This window comes from Macaca thibetana, chromosome 16 (assembly GCF_024542745.1).
Source record: "Macaca thibetana thibetana isolate TM-01 chromosome 16, ASM2454274v1, whole genome shotgun sequence".
NCBI classification, from domain to species: domain Eukaryota; kingdom Metazoa; phylum Chordata; class Mammalia; order Primates; family Cercopithecidae; genus Macaca; species Macaca thibetana.
The window spans coordinates 4,526,473-4,546,162 of NC_065593.1; the positions used below are offsets into that span (position 1 = coordinate 4,526,473).

Here is a 19,690-nt window from a genome sequence, read left to right on the forward strand (position 1 = left end):
AACAATAGTGACAAAACCACAAAAGAAAAGGTCCACAACAAAAGTACTGATACGGAGCATAGAAGATCTAGAATCACACAAAGACGTGATGTAAGCCTGACTCACACATTGACTGTTGTGACAGTACAAAACTTACAATGATATGTATATATAACACTTATATGTATATATAATCCATTTTACCTGGTTTTGGGTCCCGTAAGAATGACAATTTATATTTGAGTAGCTCCACAATGAATTAATATGTAGAGAGATTTATTGATTCATTTGTTTGTTTTATTGTTAAATTGATTTAATTATCACAAATGAACATACTATTTTTACCCTCTTAACCATTTTTAAGTACACAGTTCAGTATTTGGTATATTCACATTATTGTAAATCCAATTTCCACAACTTTTTCATCTTGCAAAAATGAAACTGTATACCCATTAAACAACTCCCAATTTCTCCTCCCCCACCCCCTAGTAACTTTCATTCTATTTTCTATTTCTAGGAGTTTGCCCACTCGAGATAATACATATAAATAAAATTATACAGTATTTGCTTTTTGTAAATGGCTTCTTTCACTTAGCATAATGTAGTCAAGTTTCATCCATGCTATAGCATACATCAGAATTCCTTCCATTTTGGGGATGAATAATATTTTACTGTGCGCCAAAACATGTATCACATTTTGCTTATACAGTCATTCACTGATGGACACTTAGGTTGCTTCTACTTTTTGGCTGTTGTGAACAATGCTGCTTCGAACATGGGTATAAAACTATTTGTTTTAGACCCTATTTTCAGTTTTACTTAGTATGTATCCAGAAGTGGAATTGCTGGATTATACAGTAATTCTGCTTTTAAGTTTTGAGGAACTGACATACTGTTTTGCATAGAATCTGCACCACTTTAAATCTCTTCCAACAGTGTACAGGGGTTTCAATTTCTCCACGTTCTAGATATTGGTTAATTTCTTTTTAAAAATATAGTAGCCATGGTTATTATTTATTTTAATCACCAGATTATCATCTTCAGTGTTTGAGTTTTAGAAGAATATCAATTCTATTTTTCTACTCTTATCCTTTTATAAATATTTCATATAAATAGCTCATCAAATAATTAAGATAATTTATTGTTACTGTTTTTATTTCAATGCTTTATGGTAAAGGCCACTGAATACATAAATATGTAAAATATATAAATGATGTATTTTGCTTTGACTCCTTTGTGAATGGCTATAAATAAAAATTTTTCAATAACTTACTATGTGCCAATCGCTCCACAATGTTCAAAGTAGGCTTAATATTGCCATGTTAAACTTCTCTACTTGTGATTTCTATATCTAACCCAGTTGGCAACAAGACAGTTTTGTTTCTTCGTTATATGACTCTGGCTTTATGCAGACCATTCATTCACTTTCCATGCCACTTCCCTGAAATATCTGTGGTTCATTTTTTCAATTCAAGTAAACATGCTTTTTTTTTTTTTTTTTTTTTTTTTTTTCCAATACTCTGCTACATTCCTGATGTCATACAAACTATGCAAGGGGTCAAAACATAACTCTGGTCCTTTTCAGGAGAAACTCATAATATTTCATCATAAATAACTTATGAAAACATGACCAAAATATGATAGACTATTCATTTGTCTTTTAATTAGGTTAATGCTTGTCTTTCTCAAATGTTTCACCTTCTTGTGTAATTTTATCATATGGTTTTTTACCTTGTCTTTTGATTTCTAGATAATATTCATTCCTACAAGACCACATTTTAGTTTTGATTTCATTTCCTATACATTTGGCATTCCTATCTGGCAAGCTTCCTTTGTTATTTAGTGGTATACAAGTAATTGCTTATTTTTCATTTATATTTTACTGTCTGTGACATCTTTATAATTAACTGATAATTTCTGTCATGCATCAAAATAACTCATTACTATAAATGTCCTATTTTTAAAGTTGTTCTCAGCTTCTCATTTTCCTTTTAATTCTTCATGTATTCCATTTTCTGATTCTATTTTTCGGACTTCAAAAATACCTTTACATATTCTCTGGATTACTTTAGTGTCACAATTATTCTTTAAATTTTATATAAGCTTTACATACATTTAGTATTTTATGGAGAATGATACTGTATTTGAAGCTTGAGTATAACTACAAAATATCTTTTTTTATCCGAAGACATTTAATAAAAAGAAATAATGTAGTTAGAGCAGATTACTAGATGAAATGAATGGCAGATGAGGAATTGCTATAAGCACTATATTCACTCAGGTCACTTTAAAACCACCATAAGCATTGTGCTGGGTGCAGTGGCTCATGCCTGTAATGCCAGCACTTTGGGAGGCTGAGGCGGGTGGATCATCTGAAGTCAGGAGTTCGAGAGTGGCCTGGATAACCTGGTGAAACCCCTTCTCTACTAAACAAAACATTAGCCAGGCGTGGTGGCACATGCCTGTAATTCCAGCTACTCAGGAGGCTGAGGCAGAAGAATTGCCTGAATCTAGGAGGCAGAGGTTGCAGTGAGCCGAGATGGTGACACTATACTCTAGCCTGGGCAACAAGAGTGAAACTCTGTCAAAAAAAAAAAAAAAATCATTGCAGTGAATTATGTGCTCTACAATTTTCTTCATTCTCAACAATAAATGGAGATAGGTGATTATAAGAACACAATTCAATATTGCTTGTAAACATTGCAGTAATTTCACTGGAAAAATGTTTATAACATAGAATATGAGCTTAATGATAAGAAACTTGGCCGGGCGCGGTGGCTCAAGCCTGTAATCCCAGCACTTTGGGAAGCCGAGACGGGCGGATCACGAGGTCAGTAGATCGAGACTAGCCTGGCTAACACGGTGAAACCCCGTCTCTACTGAAAAAATACAAAAAGCTAGCCGGGCGAGGTGGCGGGCGCCTGTAGTCCCAGCTACTGGGGAGGCTGAGGCAGGAGTATGGCGTAGACCCGGGAGGCGGAGCTTGCAAGTGAGCTGAGATCCGGCCACTGCACTCCAGCCTGGGCGACAGAGCGAGACTCCGTCTCAAAAAAAAAAAAAAAGAAACTTGTTTGCTCTGTTCAATACTGAATACTCAATTCCAGTCACTGGGCCTGGTATGTGAAAAGAGTTTCTTGGTTTAAAAAATTTACTTAAGCTGTCAATGAGTGAAGGAAAAATAAGACAAATTATATGTTATACTACATACAATACCAATAGAAATTGTGGAACAGATTTTTCTTTTTAAATGCCGATTTTACTTATAATCTATACATAAAAGGAAAATGGAATTATGTTTTTATTAACTACAAGCAGCTGTTGGCCGGGCGCAGTGGCTCACACCTGTAATCCCAGCACTTTAGGAAGCCAAGGCGGGCAGATCACAAGGTCAGGAGATCGAGACCATCCTGGCTAACACGGTGAAACCCCGTCTCTGCCAAAAAATACAAAAAAAAATTAGCGGGGCGTGGTGGCAGGCTCCTGTAGTCCCAGCTACTCCGGAGGCTGAGGCAAGAGAATGGCATGAACCCGGGAGGCGGAGCTTGCAGTGAGCTGAGATTGTGCCACTGCACTCCAGCCTGGGGAGAGCAAGACTCCGTCTCAAAAAAAAAAAAAAAAAACTTAGATATATGATAAAAAATTTGTTGTGTAGCAAGACAAACGATAATCTGTACAAAGAATTAAAAACCTAAATATGTCAGTGGATCATAAGTATCAAGTAACAACAAATGAATGGATTTTTATAGGGCTCATGACCTCTGCTTATTACCTTTAAATACTGCAAAAGAAAAAATAATTCTTTTGGTAGGTTAATATTTGGATTTTGTTGATCATATCACTTGTGCCGTAGGTCTCCAAAAATGTTCTGGGCTGCATGTACGTTCTGCGCTGCATGTACGTTCTGCATATGAATCTTGGAAGAATACTCATTTACTGTCAATAGCAGTTACTTTAAAAAGTAAAATGACATTTTACGCAGAATTTTCTTCTTTTCCCTTAGCATGCTGTGTTAGTTTCCTAAGGCCAGGAACAGAACAAATGACCATAAACCGTGGGACTTAAGACGATAGAAATTTATTTTTTCACAGTTCACAAGGCCAGAAATTCAAAAGGGAGGTATGAGTATGATTGATTTCTTTGGGAGGCTTTCAGGTAAAATCTCCTTCTTAGCTTCTGGTGGTTTCCAGCTCTCCTTGGCATTCCGTGACCGTAGGCAGCGTAACTCCAGACTCTGCCTCCCTTGTCTCATGGCCATCTTCACTGTAAGTCTCTGTATGTTCCCACCACCTTCCTGTAAGGACACAGCCATTGGCTTTACGGGCCACCCTAATGCATTGTGACCTCATCTTCACCAAGTGTTATCTGCAGAGACACTTTTTCCAAATAGCTCAACATTCTTGGGTTCCAGGTGGATATGACTTTCTGCGGGACACTACCCAACATGGGAGATATATGCATGTATTTTTTAGAAAATAATGAGTTCTGCCTCTGCTATAAAGCCCCTTTTCTTTTCATTAGTGTTGATTATTATAAAATAGCATGGAGAGTTGACAGAGCTCTCTAAGTAGTTCTGAATGGCCACAGCGTCGGAAATAAATGGAGTGGGAAGAAGTAAGATTTGATAAATAGTTCAGGGCAAGATGATAGAAGGGCATGTACATCATGCTGAAAAAAAAGTGATTGCTGTTTTGTGACAAGGAAGAACAACAAAAATTTAGAAATATTTATTAGGTGTCTATTATGTCAATAATGTACAAAAACATTCTGGGGATAATGAGCTGAAAAAGGTATATGGCTTCATGTGTATCACAGTGCAACAAGAAACTAATCCCTGAGACAGAAACAATTGGTAAAGGAGCACATTGGGGTTTGTCAAGTTTGAAGTTGGAAAGAAATTAAGTAAAATACAGGTCTAGTCAAGCTGAAATGTTCCTAGTGTAAACAAAATAATAGGATGAAAATCTCCTGATATCTCAACGGGAAACCATGGAGATGACAGGAAATAGGATTCAGAGCTTTGCAACATTGTAAAGTGTTATCAGCGTTAGGAATGTTCTGAGAAGAAAAACATAGGAAAATAAAAAGAGAAAAGTCGTTGGAGTTCTAACTTGGTGTTGAGTAAGGAGATGGAGGAAGAAAAGAATATACCGTCTCGAAGAGCAAAAGTTGAAAATACAGAACTTATGAGAACATTTTAACTGAGGAATGTTGAGTGAAACAATAGAGCTCTCCCCACATCTCCCTCTCTCGGTGGTCCTCTTTCCCACTATCTTCTTCCCCTCGCCCTCTCCCCACAGTAGATTTTTTCTTTTTTATTTTGAGATAAATAAAACTCCAGGCTGGAGTGCAGTGGTGCGGCCTCAGCTCATTGCAACTTCCACCTCCCGAGTTCAAGCGATTCTCCTGCCTCAGCCTCTGGAGTAGCTGGGATTACAGACGGTCGCCATCACACCCGGCTAATTTTTGTATTTTTAGTAGAGACTGTGTTTCAGCATGTTGGCCAGGTAGGTCTCGAACTCCTGACCTTGTGATCCGTCCGCCTCAGCCTCCCAAAGTGCTGGGATTACAGGCATGAGCCACCGCGCCCTGCTGTGTCTTCACCGTTTTCTTTCCCACCCTCCTTTCTCCTCCGACTTTCCAAGGTTCTTTCCCACCCTTTCCGTCCCCTCCTCCCCCCTCTCCCCGCAGTCTTCTGGGCCCCACTGACTTCCAGCCGCAGCCAACACTGTTCAGTTCTGAGGTAGCGGTGGGGGCGGGGGTGGGGGCGGGGGTGGGGGCGGGGGTGGGGGCGGGGGTGGGGGCGGGGGCAGCCGCGGTGGCACAGGCAGCGACTCTCCGGGGTCTCCAGCCGGCTGCTGGGGCCGAGCTCGCTCAGGGGCGGAGCTCAGGGGTCTACCTGGGCGCAGAGACACACTGGGCGCTGGGACACAGGCGCGCGCATGCGTGGAGGGTTTCTAAGTGAAAGGCAGCGGGAGAGCGCGGAGAAGGGAGTGGGCGAGAAGACGATCGGGGGAGAAGGCGGTGGGGAGAGGAAGAGGGGAGAAGAGGGTGCGGGGAGAGAAAAGCGCGGCAGGATGTCGCTGCTGCGAGAAGGTGGGGAGACGGAAACGGGAAGAAAATGGTGGGGAGGGGAAGAAAACGGTGGCGAGTAAGAGGCTGGGAAAGAAGACGATGGCGAGAGGGAGAGTGGGAAGATTATGACAGACGTTGCTGCGAGACGGTGGGAGGACACGGGAAGAAAACGGTGTGGGGGAAGAAAACGGGTGGGTAGAAAACGGTTGTGGGAAAGGCGCGGGGGAGAAGATGGTGAAGGGAGAAGACGGCGCGGGGAGAAGACAGTGGGGAGAGAAAAGCGCGGCAGGAAGACGCTGCTGCGAGAAGAAGGTGGGGAGATGGAGGCCACAAGAAGATGGTGGAGAATAAGAGGCTGGGAAAGAAGAAGATGGGGAGAGAGAAGAGGGTGGTGGCAAGACCGCGGCAGACAGACGCTGCTGCGAGGAGGTGGGAAGACAGAGGAAGAAAACGGTGCGGGGTGAGGAAGAAAACGGTTGCAGTAATAGGCCGGGAGAAGACGGTGAGGAGAGGGAGGGGGAGGGGATAAGAGGGAGCGGCGGGAAGACGCTGCTGCGGGAATAGGCGGGAAGGTGGAGAGGGGAAGCGAGCGGGTCGAGAGGAGGGTGGGGGAGGCCGTGGGGAGAGGGAGACGGGGAGGAAAAGCTGCCGCCACAGGAACCGGTGCTGCGAGGAGGCGGCGAGACTGAGGGGAAGAAAACGGTGGGGAAGAGAAAAAAAAAACTGCGGGGAGAAGAAGGTGCGGGAAGAAGACGGTGGGGAGAGGGCAGCAGAGGGTGCGGGAAGACCGCGGTGGGGAAGGAGGGAGAGGGGAAAAAAAAGGTGGGAAGAAGACGTTGGGGAAGGGAAAGGTGGTAAAGGAGAAGGGTCGGGAAGGAGAGGGGAGGGAAAGGGGAGAAGGTGGGGAAGAAGACGGTTGGAAAGGGGAGAGGGAGAGGGGAAGAAAAGGGTGGGGAGGGAGAAGGGAAGAGGACGGGTTGCGGGGAAGAAGAAGGGAGGGGGAAAGTGGCGAAGACGACGTTGGGGAAAGAGACGGAGAGGGGAAAAAGATGGGTGGGAGAGGAGGATGAAGCAGGGAACGAGGTGGGGAGAGGGGAAGAAAAAGGCAGAAAGACGGGCTGAGAGAGAAGATAGTGCTGGGAGAAGAGGGGAGGGAGAAGGGAAGCGGGGAAAGACGGTGGGAGAAGGTGGTGGGGGAGAAGAAGGCAGTGTGGGAGAAGAGTTGGGGGAAAAAGAATAGTGATACTAACGTTTAAAAGTCGTCGTCTTGGAGCTGAAGAATGAAGTGTTGCTTTAGAGTCCCGGCCTAACTTTGTTCAATAAATTCCCACTTCCAAATATTTTGCGATTGCAGTGTGGGTCGTTTTTGGTACTTAGATCCAGAGCAGTCTCTGATTGTTAGTGACGGTGCTATCAAATTGCATGCTGTTCACCAGCTATAAACGAAAAGATTCATATTTCCTTGAAGCGCACTTCAATATGTAATTCAAACACTTTTCTAAGAGACTCATTGGGGAAAAAAATAGAGGTGTGTACCTTTGGCATTGAACATGGAGTCTCTGATTTTAGATTGCATTTGTTTCCCCAAATCTTTAAGAATGTGGCAGAAACGTGATTGAATACGGCATTCATTTTGTAGGGCAGTGCATGTTATTTTAACAAAGATAGGGTAAACTGATATGCCTATAAGAAAATTAATTCAATTTAATTAATTCACTCATACAAATTTAGATTTCCTTAATATAAAAAACCCCAGGCCGGGCGCGGTGGCTCAAGCCTGTAATCCCAGCACTTTGGGAGGCCGAGACGGGCGGATCAGGAGGTCAGGAGATCGAGATCATCCTGGCTAACACGGTGAAACCCCGTCTCTACTAAAAAATACAAAAAACTAGCCGGGCGAGGTGGCGGGCGCCTGTAATCCCAGCTACTCGGGAGGCTGAGGCAGGAGAATGGCGGGAACCCGGGAGGCGGAGCTTGCAATGAGCTGAGATCCGGCCACAGCACTCCAGCCTGGGCGACAGAGCGAGACTCTGTCTCAAAAAAAAAAAAAAAAAAAAAAAACCCCAAAACAGTTAAATTGCCTTAGTCTTTTACCATAACTTCAAGCTTAGAGTCAAGAGAATTTGTAAATGCAATCCTGTAATGCTGGTGTTGCGTTATGCCTATATGAAATACGTTTTAAACCTTAAATGTTGCTTTTTTTAAGTTATAGAACTTCATAGAAGTTTGTGTTTTAATACTTACAGGTGAACTTGACAAATTATTAATTGGTGAATGATAACTATTATTGCTTGTAAAATAAGCAGTTAAATGTAATGATGTAAATACATTTTATATTACGGTATAGTTTTTAAAAAATATTTTCTTCTTTTGTATTCTAGTTTAAAATCCTGGAATACTTACTGATATCTTATTTCCCCATGAAAAGGCTTCAGCTAACTATATTGTATTTCCAAGCAAATGTTTGTACCGGAACATCAACTGTAGAAATTAAGCAAAATCTGTATTTTAGGACAGTTGCAGTGGCTCGCACCTGTTATCCTAGCACTTTGGGAGGCCAAGGCAGGTGGATGGCTTGAACTCAGGAGTCCCACACTAGCGGTGGGCAACATGGTGAAACCCTGCCTGTAGAAAAATAAACAAAAAATTAGCCGGGCATGGTGGTGCACCTCTTGCATTTTATTTGATCAAATTGAAGGCTTCATTTACACCTGGAAAACAAAATGATTTAATGTACTCATACAGAAAATAATTAACCTCATGCCCAAAAGGGGTTCACTTACGGTTCACTTACAGTTCACTTACGTTCATTCATACTGTCAGACAGTGGGTTAAACGTGTCTGAGCACCGCCTATGAGTCAGGAACACAAGTCAGTATCCGCCATGAGTATTACCCAAGCTTTTCCCATCTGTTATATAGAATAGCATAGATAATTTCATGGACTTCATCTCTTTAATTTGTTGTGGAACACTAACATGACTTCCTCGTATATAATTATCAGTGTTGCTCTTAAATAGATGTTTTCATCTGGATATTTACTAGACTTACAAGTGACTTGCTGCAGATATGTGATCCATATCTAATGCATGCTATACTAATTCTGTAATCTTTAAGTCTCACATGATGGTTTTGATTTTAAAGAAGCTGTTGGAGATCAGGTGGTTTGTCTTTTGTTTCTCTCTTGTTATTTTACTACGAAGTAAAGTAGATAAAGATTCTGGAAGCACAACTGTGCAGCACCACCCAGTGGAAAGGTCCATTGTTAGTTCCCTCTGTGCAAGCTATGGGTATTTAACACACCATCAGGCATAGGCAACCTTTGCAACTTTAAAACAAGGAGGTTGCAATTTGAGTCATTCTCAGTCACTGACAGTCTCTATATGCAAATTTAACAGCATGGGCACCCTATATACACATAGGACAGTGTTCGGATTGGCTTTTTAAAACAAATTATATCTTTTTGCCAAAAAGAAAGAATACGCATGGTAATAAATGCAAGTCACCATGCTTTCTTAAGAAAGAGAGTGTCTGAAAAAGATACATGAAAACAAACTGCATTTGTCTTTTTAAAAGCATTCTATGTTGAAGCAATGTCACAGAAAAAAATGGTTAGAAAAAATCTGAATCAGCATGAAATAAAATATTTTGAGGGTTATTGAACACTGTTCATTTTCATGAAAATAGGACAAGGTTATTTAGCATAGGTATTTCTGTAATTGTGATACGTTAGCAAAATTAGCTGTGTTCTGCGATGCTCAAACTTGCTCTGTGTGTGAAATGGCCTACCATTAATACAAGGAAATTTGTTGTGAAACATGTACCGTAGAATGAAGTTCAAAATCTCTCTCTGCTTAAATCACTTAATTTTGTTAAATAAAACTTGGTTTCCGACGTCGTTTTTTTTTTTTCTCCAGAAAAGCACAATCTGCTCAATTCTTAACCAAGTGGAAGAGAGAAAATATTCAAGAAATACAAAGCAATTGTGCACATCACACTGTAGTTGAAAAGTGTTCTGATACTGAAGCTATGTCCAATATTTTAAGCTGCTTTTATGCAGAGTGATCACTTGTACATTAATCTCAGAAGATTCTAGATGGAAATTCAAAGGGGCCCAGTCAATTAAATGTGCCTCTCTGAGAGAATCCCAGTGCTACTCACTTTCCCGTTTTCTGATCATTGATCAGATGGTTACAGATGCATGAAAGATACATGATTTTTAAAAACAAGATAATGTTATTTAAAACATCAGTGTTCAGTGCTTGCATTTGCAAAGAACATAAATATTAGATGATACTGAGAACATTGCTTAATAATCAAAGGTGAAATGTTATGATTCTGAAATAAATGGAGAGGGTTAGCATGAAATTATATACATATGTGTGTGTGTATATATTTATATATATATATATATATATATATTTTTTTTTTTTTTTTTTTTGAGACAGAGTCTCACTCTGTTGCCCTGGCTGAAGTGCAGTGGCGCGATCTCCACTCACTGCAAGCTCTGCCTCCGGGTTCATGCCATTCTCCTGCCTCAGCCTCCAGAGTAGCTGGGACTACAGGCACCTGCCACCACGCCGGCTAATTTTTTGTATTTTTAGTAAAGACGGGGTTTCACCGTGGTCTCAATTTCCTGACCTCAATTTTATGTGTAGGTATTTACCGTATTAAAATTGAATCTGATAAATTGAAAGAAGTATGTTAGCTGATTCAAAGCAGTGATGACAAACTCATTGTGTGTTAAGTAACAAATTTGCATGAAAAATTAAAATAGAAATTAATGTGAAGAGTGATACTATCTTTTATTTAACCTCTTTAATGTCTGATTTAATAGATTATAGCAGGATTATCATATTTAACTCCACATTTAGTGTGTTAAAATATGTTACTGAGTTTAAACAGGTGTATGAAGAAAATCTGGTCTCACAGAGAAAAATAGTTGGAAAGGGAGAAGTATTTTAATAACCTTTTCGGGTAATGGGGGACAATCTTCTTTGATACTACACTGAAAATTTTAAAGGGGTAGTTTCTTAAAGGTTAGCTGTAATGTGGAATCTGGAACCTTAAATATGAAAACTCCTAGAACTCTTAAGATTTAAAAAAGATTACATTTACTCGAAAATCTGTTGTTCCATCTTACACTTTTAATTTTTACCCATGCCCAATTTTATAATATCACCCATTAGACATTGCTTCACGGAGTTCAGCAGATCTTTTAAATGTTGGCACATTGCATTATACAATGTCAAATAAACAAACAAAAGCTTTGTTACATCATTGCCAGCCTAACCAGAAAGATCTTTAGGTGTTTGGACAGCAGTCTGGCTCAAGTAGTTGATAAAGTTTTCCAAAATTCTTTTTTTTAATTCAGATTTTAAATTTTATCACTGACATATAGGATATTGTCAGTTTTTCTTGAAGTGAGAAACTCACTGTTTTTCACTTTTATTCAGTCTTTATCATCTAGTAAATGTCACTTCTATTCTTCCATAAGAAATCTGGAATCTTCTGGTACTACTGTCTTCCTCTCATACTCCAAACCAATTCATCAGTAGATCGTGTTGGTGATTCTTTTAAAACATACTGTGAATCCAAGCATCTCTTACAGGTCTACTGCTGCCACTTGCTCAGCCACTATCATCTCAGGTCTCGATTAGTAGCCTGTCCTTCTAGATGCTTTTTACTCCTACTATTCCGTTTGTCTTTCCACGAAGCCATGTAGTTGATTTTTCAAAAATATCATTTAAAATGTCACCCTGGCCGGGTGTGGTGGCTCACATCTGTAATTCCAGCACTTTGGGAGGCCAAGGCGGGTGGATCACGAGGTCGGGAGATCGAGATCATCCTGGCTAGCACGGTGAAACCCCGTCCCTACTAAAAATACAAAAAAAAAAAAAAAATTAGCCGAGTGTGGTGGCGGGCTCCTGTAGTCCCAGCTACTTTGGAGGCTGAGGCAGGACAATGGCGTGAACCTGGGAGGCGGAGCTTGCAGTGAGCTGAGATCCTGCCACTGCATTCCAGCCTGGGCGACAGAGCGAGACTCCATCTCAAAGAGAAAAAATAAATAAAATAAAAAATTAAAAAAAAAAAAAATAAAATGTCACCCTTTGGCTCAAATTCTTTAAATGAGGACAAAACTCTTTTTTTTTTTTTTTTTTTTTTTTTTAATTTAACTTTTAAGTTCAGGGTACATATGCAGGCTTGTTCCATAGGTACACTTGTGTCATGGGGGTTTGTTGTATAGATTCTTTCATCATCCAGGTATTAAGCCTAGTACCCATTAGTTTTTTTTCCTTCTCTTCTCCCTCCTCCCACCCTCCACTCTTCGAAAGGTGAGAACTCATTTTTCTTGCACTCTTCAGCTGATTACCATTAGTTCCAAACCTCCCCACTTTACCCTGCTTGCCGGCTTTGCCTTATCTGTGTCATGGTGTGAAACTATGCAGCATCTGCTGGAGGGATGCTGGAGAAGGACAGAGTTCTTCTTCCTAGTTCTGAGTGCTCCTCAGCTTGCTCTTGTGGTGCGCAATAGCCAACCGTGGCCATTACCTCTCTGGGGACAGAGCAGGTCACAGGCAGCATCTAGGGGAGCAGCTTCCCAGTGTTTTGTCAGTGTAGAAACTCAGCAAAATTCTCTGCTGTCGAGCAGGCCACATCCTCACCCTCTCCAAGGAGGTCTAGCGCTCTGCTCTGGTGTGTGTGGGGGATTCTTCCAGATTTGTTTTTTCCTGCAGTGCTTGCCTGAAGCCGTGGAGCGTGCAGTGGCAGCTCCCTGAATTTGCTGTCCCTATTTTGTGTGTGTGTTTGCTTTACCTTTCGCAAGCTTGTAGAACCCACAGCACAGGGCTGGTTTGAATGAGGCCCAACAAACTTTCTTAAAACACTATGAGCTTTTTGGCTGGGTGCCAGTAGTTCAAGCCTGTAATCCCAGCACTTTGGGAGACTGAGGTGGGCAGATCACTTGAGGTCAGGAGTTCAAGACTAGCCTGGCCAATATGGTGAAAACCCATCTCCCTCTACTAAAAGTACAAAAATTAGCCAGGTGTGGTGGCACATGCCTGTAATCTCACCTACTCAGGAGGCTGAGGCCCGAGAATCGCTTGAGCCTGGGAGACAGGTTGCAGTGAGCCGAGATCATGCCACTACACTACAGCCTGGGTGGCAGAGCAAGACTCTGTCTCAAAAAACAAAACAACAGGCTGGGTACAGTGGCTCACACCTATAATCCCAGAACTTTGGGAGTCCGAGCCAGGCAGATCACGAAGTCAAGAGATCGAGACCATCCTGGCCAACATGTGAAACCTCGTCTCTACTAAAAATACAAAAATAGCTTAGCTGAGTGTGGTGGTGTGTGTCTGTAGGTCCAGCTACATAAGAGGCTGAGGCAGGAGAATCACTTGAACCCGGGAGGTGGAGGTTGCAGTGAGTCGAGATGGTGCCACTGCACTCCAGTCTGGCAACGGCGTGAGACTCCGTATCAAAAAACACCACCACCACCAAACAAAAAACCAAAAACAACAACAAATAACCAAAAGAAACAAACAAAGCTATGAAATTTTTTGTGTGATTTTTTTTAGCTTATTAGCCATCGTTAAGTGTTCATGTATTTATTTTATGTGTGGCCTGAGACAATTCTTCCAGTGTGGCCCAGGAAAGCCAAAAGATTGGACACCCCTGCTTTAAGAGATAATTCCCTGAAATAGTTAATAGTTATTTACGTTCAATTCCCCTTATTCAAATTACTGTGCAGTTTCAGTCTCCTGGTTGGACAGTAACTGACCACAATGTCTCCCAAGGCCCTGCATGATTTAGTTCCTGGCATTGCTCTGAAACTGTTGTCTACCATCCTCCCCTTGTGCACTTTGCTCTGGTCTCACTGATGGACACGTTCTTCCTAGAACATCCTCATTCTTACATTTGTCTTACTTTTTGCCTAGAATCTTCTTCTTGCTTTCCCAATGTCTCTTTAGCAGAATTTTCCACGTACAATATAAAATAGTGCTTCCAATACAACACTTTCTCTCTACTTTAGCCTGCTTCATTTTTCATGAAAGTTCTTGTCGCCACATGACATGTTACAGTCATTTATTTCCTGTCTGTCTGACTCTTCTCACTGGAAAGTTATGCCCTTGACAGCATACACAGTCTGTTTTGTTCCTGGTTAATCCTTGTGCCTGCACCTCCATATAACCTAGCACATAGTAGACAATTAAACAGCTGAGAGTTAATGAATAAATGAAGTAGTATACTTCCTAGATGAGAAAACTGAACTCAAAAGTGATAAGTACCAAATCAGTATAACATAAAAGTTAGGAGTTTAAGCTCTTTGGGGAGAACATGTCGGTAAATGTGGGTTTTGCTACATCCTACTAGTGTAACATATATATTTCTTAAATTTTTGGTGCCTCATTTTCTTATCTGTAAAAAGTGGATTATAATGGTAAGTAATTTATACTGTGGATATATAGAGTAAATAAAATTATGTATATAATATGCCTAGTACAGTGCTTGACACATTAACAATTCCATATATTTAGTTATTTGTACAATTATCTGTAGCTGCAAAACTATAAATGCAGGCTTGTCATCTTTCTGGAGCGATAGCAAGAGAAAGGTTAAGCTTATAAAATATCTAAACAATAAAAATTATATTATTGAAGTAAAATGCCTAAACAAGGGCTGGTTTTAATATCAACTAATTAGTAGCTGCCTGATAGTAAGAACTAACTCTAAAATCAAGTAGACAAGAAAATGGTTGAGGAGGCTGACCAAATCCTACGCTATACTGCACGTTCAGTAACCGTGTCACAGCAGTGATGCCATATTGCTTTTCTTTGATTGAATCGTGGCATCACAGATGAGAACCGAGGGACTAGATAGATCATAGACAGATAGGTACACACATACATGCAAGCATTCACACATATCTACATACATAGATAGATACATTCATATATGGATGCATACACGGATAAAGAGATTTTTCAAAACTGTTGAACACAAATCCAGTGATCTATGAAAGTGAAGGACAAATATGGTTATATAAATAGGAGTCTTTCAATGAATTTTCAGCAGATATAGATCTTTTTTGTGGCTGAAACAGGATCACTGTTGCCTTTCTTTTGTAAACATAGGTCTATGACTGACTAAAGCTATTACATGAAAACTGAACATTTCAGCAGGGTGGGGCGTCACCTCACCTGTGAAGCACAAGCAGTGGGGGAACTCCCTCCCCTAGCCAAGGGAAACCTTGAGAGACTGTGCCATGAGGAATGGTGCACTCTGGCCAGATACTATGCTTTTCCCACAGTCTTCACAACCCACAAACCAGGAGATTCCCTCGGGTGCCTACGCCACCAGGGCCCTGGGTTTCAAGCACAAAACGGGCAGCTGTTTGGGCAAACACCGACCTAGCTGCAGGAGTTTTTTTTCATACCCCACTGGTGCCTGGAATGCCAGTGAGACAGAAGCATTCACTCCTGTGGAAAGGGGGCTGAAGCCAGGGAGCCAAGTGGTCTAGCTCAGTGGATCCCACCACCACGGAGCCCAGCAAGCTAAGATCCACTGGCTTGAAATTCTCACTGCCGGCACAGCAGTCTGAAGTTGACCTGAGACACTAGAGTTTGGTCGGGGAAGGGGCTTTCACCATTACTGAGGCTTGAGTAGGCTCTTTTCCCATGACAGTGCTAAGGAGGCTGGGAAGTTTGGACTGGGTAGAAATCACCACAGCATGGGAAAGTGACTGTGGCCAGATTGCCTCTCTAGATTCCTCCTCTCTGGGCAGGGCATCTCTGAAAAAAAGGCAGAAGCCCCAGCCGGGGGCTTATAAATAAAACCCCATCTCCCTGGGATCAGAGCACCTGGGGGAAGGGGCAGCTGCGGGTGTAGCTTCAGCAGACTTAAACGTTCCTGCCTGCCAGTTCTGAAGAGAGCAGTGCATCTCCCAGCACAGAACTTGAACTCCGCTAAGGGACAGACTGCCTCAAGTGAATCCCTGATCCCCATGCCTCCTGACTGGGAGACACCTCCCAGCAGGGGTCAAGAGACACCTCATACAGGAGAGCTCTGGCTGGCATCTGGCAAGTGCCCCTCTGGGACGAAGCTTCCACAGGAAGGAACAGGCAGCAAATCTTTGCTGTTCTGCAGCCTCCGCTGCTGATACCCAGGCAAAAAATATGGAGTGGACCTCCAGCATACTCCAGCAGACCTGCAGCAGACGGGCCTGACTGTTAGAAGGAAAACTAACAAGCAGAAAGGAATAGCATCAACATCAATAAAAAGGGCACTTTTTAAAAGTGGACACTCAGAAACCCCATTTTAAGGTCACCAACATCAAAAACCAAAGGTGGATAAATCCATGGAGATAAGGAAAAACCAGCACAAAAACCCTGAAAATTCCAAAAACTAGAACGCCTCTTCTCCAAAAGACCACAACTGTTTGCCACCAAGGGAACAAAACTGGACGGAGAATGAATTTGACAAATTTACAGAAGTAGGCTTTAGACAATAGGTAATAACAAATTTCTCCAGGCTAGAGGAACATATTCTAACCCAATGCAAGGAGGCTAAGAACCTCGAGAAAAGGTTAGAGGAATTGCTAACTAGAATAATGAGTTTAGAGAACAAAAGTCACCTTCTGGAGCTGAAAAACAGCACAAGAACTTCATGAAGCATACACGAATATTGATAACCGAATTGATCAAGCGGAAGAAAGGATATCACAGATTGAAGATCAACTTAATGAAATAAAGCATAAAGACCAGATTAGTGAAAAAAAGAATGAAAAGGAATGAACAAAGCCTCCAAGAAATATGGGACTATGTGGAAAGACCAAACCTGTGTTTGATTGGGGTACCTAAAAGTGACAGGGAGAATGAAACCAAGTTGGAAAACACTCTTCAGGATATTATCCAGGAGAACTTCCCCAACGTAGCAAGACAGGCCAACATTCAAATTAAGGAAATACAGAGAACACCACAAAGGTACTCCTTTAGAAGAGCAACTCCAAGACACATAATCATCAGATTCACCAAGGTTGAAACAAAGGAAAAAAAGTTAAAAGCAGCCAGAGAGAAAGGTCGGGTTACCGACAAAGGGAAGCGCATCAGACTAACAGTGGATCTCTCTGCAGAAACCCTACAAGCCAGAAGAGAGTGGGGGCCAATATCCAATGTTCTTAAAGAAAGGAATTTTCAACCCAGAATTCTATATCCAGCCAAACTGAGCTTCATAAGCGAAGGAAAAATAAAATCCTTTACAGACAAGCAAATGCTGAGAGATTTTGTCACCACCAGGCCTGCCTTACAAAGAGCTCCTGAAGGAAGCACTAAACATGGAAAGGAAAACCAGTACCAGCCACTGCAAAAACATACCAAATTGTAAAAACCGTTGACACTATGAAGAAACTGCATCAACTAACGGGAAAAATAACCAGCTAGCATCATAATGATAGGATCAAATTCACACATGACAATATTAACCTTAAATGTAAATGGGCTAACTGACCCAATTAAAAGACACAGACTAGAAAACTGGATAAAGAGTCAGGACTCATCAATGTGCTGTATTCAGGAGACTCATGTGCAAAGACACACATAGGCTCGAAATAAAGGGATGGAGGAATATTTACCTAGCAAATGGAAAACAAAACAAAATGAAAAGCAGGGGTTGCAATCCTAGTCTGATAAAAGAGATTTTAAACCAACAAAAATCAAAAGAGATAAAGAAGAACATTATGTAATGGTAACAGGATCAATGCAATGAGAAGAGCTAACTATCCTAAATATATATGCACCCAATATGGGAGCACCCAGATTGATAAAGCAAGGTCTTAGAGACCTACAAAGAGACTTAGACTTCCATATAATAATAGTGGGAGACTTTTAACACCCCATCATCAGTATCAGGCAGATCAATGAGACAAAATTAACAAGGATATTCAGGACTTGAACTCAGCTCTGGACCAAACAGACCTAATAAACATCTACAGAACTCTCCACCCCAAATCAACAGAATATACATTCTTCTCAGCACCACATCACACTTCTTGTAAAATTGACTAATAATTGGAAGTAAAACACTCCTCAGCAAATGCAAAAGAACAGAAATCGTAACAAACACTCTCTCAGACCACAGTGCAATCAAATTAGAACTCAGGATTAAGAAACTCACTCAAAACTGCACAACTACATGGAAACTGAACAACCTGCTCCTGAATGACTACTTGGTAAATAACAAAAGTAAGGCAGAAATAAATAAGTTCTTTGAAACCAATGAGAACAAATATACAATGTACCAGAATCTCTGGGACATAGCTAAAGCAGTGTTTAGAGGGAAATTTATTGCACTAGATGCCCGCAAGAGAAAGCAGGAAAGATACAAAATTGACATCCTAACATCACAATTAAAAGAACTAGAGAAGCAAGAACAAACAAATCCAAAAGCTAGCAGAAGACAAGAAGTAACTAAGATCAGAGCAGAACTGAAGGAGATACATGAAAAACCCTGCAAAAAAATCAACGAATCCAGGAGCTGGTTTTTTTTGAAAAGATCAACAAAATAGACTGCTAGCTAGACTCATAAAGAAAAAAAGAAGAATCAAACAGACACAATAAAAAATGATAAAGGGGATATCACCACTGATCCCACAGACATACAAACTACCATCAGAGAATACTATAAATGCCTCTATGCAAATAAACTAGAAAATCTACAAGAAATGGATAAATTCCTAGACACATACACCCTCCCACATCTAAACCAGGAAAAAGTTGAATCCTTGAATAGACCACTAATAAGAAGTTCTGAAATTGAGGCAGTAATTAATAGCCTACCAACCAAAAAAACTCCAGGACCAGACAGATTCTACCAGAGGTACAAAGAGGAGCTGGTACCATTCCTTCTGAAACTATTCCAAACAATAGAAAAAGAGGAACTCCTCCCTAACTCATTTTATGAGGTCAGCCTCATCCTGATACCAAAACCTGGCAGAGACAAAACAAAAAAAAAATTCAGGCCAATATCCCTGATGAACTTCGATGTGAAAATCCTCAATAAAATACTGGCAAACCGAATCCAGCAGCACATCAAAAAGCTTATTCACCACAATCAAGCCGGCTTCATCCCTGGGATGAAAGGCTGGTTCAACATATGCAAATCAATAAACATAATCCACCACATAAACAGAACCGATAACAAAAACGACACGATTATCTCAATAGATGCAGAAAAGGCCTTCAATAAACTTCAACACCCTTCATGCTAAAATCTCTCAATAAACTAGATATGGATGGAACATATCTCAAAATAACAAGAGCTATTTATGACAAACCCACAGCCAATATCTTACTGAAAGGGGAAAAGCTGGAAGCACTCCCTTTGAAAATTGATACAAGACAAGGATGCCCTCTCTCACCACTCCTGTTCAACATAGTATTGGAAGTTCTGGCCAGGGCAATCAGGCAAAAGAAAGAAATAAAGGGTATTTGGTCAGGCACGGTGGCTCATGCCTGTAATCCTAGCACTTTGGGAGGCCGGGGTGGGCAGATCACTTGAGGTCAGGAGTTTGAGACCAGCCTGGCTAACATAATGAAACCCCATCTCTACTAAAAATACAAAAAAAATTAGCTGGGCGTGGT

The 19,690-nt window shown here is 41.2% G+C and overlaps 1 protein-coding gene and 1 pseudogene across 1 annotated transcript in view; one reads left to right on the forward strand and one right to left on the reverse strand.

Moving 5' to 3' along the window:
- PIGL (phosphatidylinositol glycan anchor biosynthesis class L) overlaps positions 1 to 19,690 on the forward strand; it is a 679,575-nt gene that overhangs the window by 75,647 nt on the left and 584,238 nt on the right. The gene's annotated exons all lie outside the window — the stretch shown is intronic.
- Positions 5,840 to 17,158, reverse strand: LOC126939493 (uncharacterized; annotated as a pseudogene).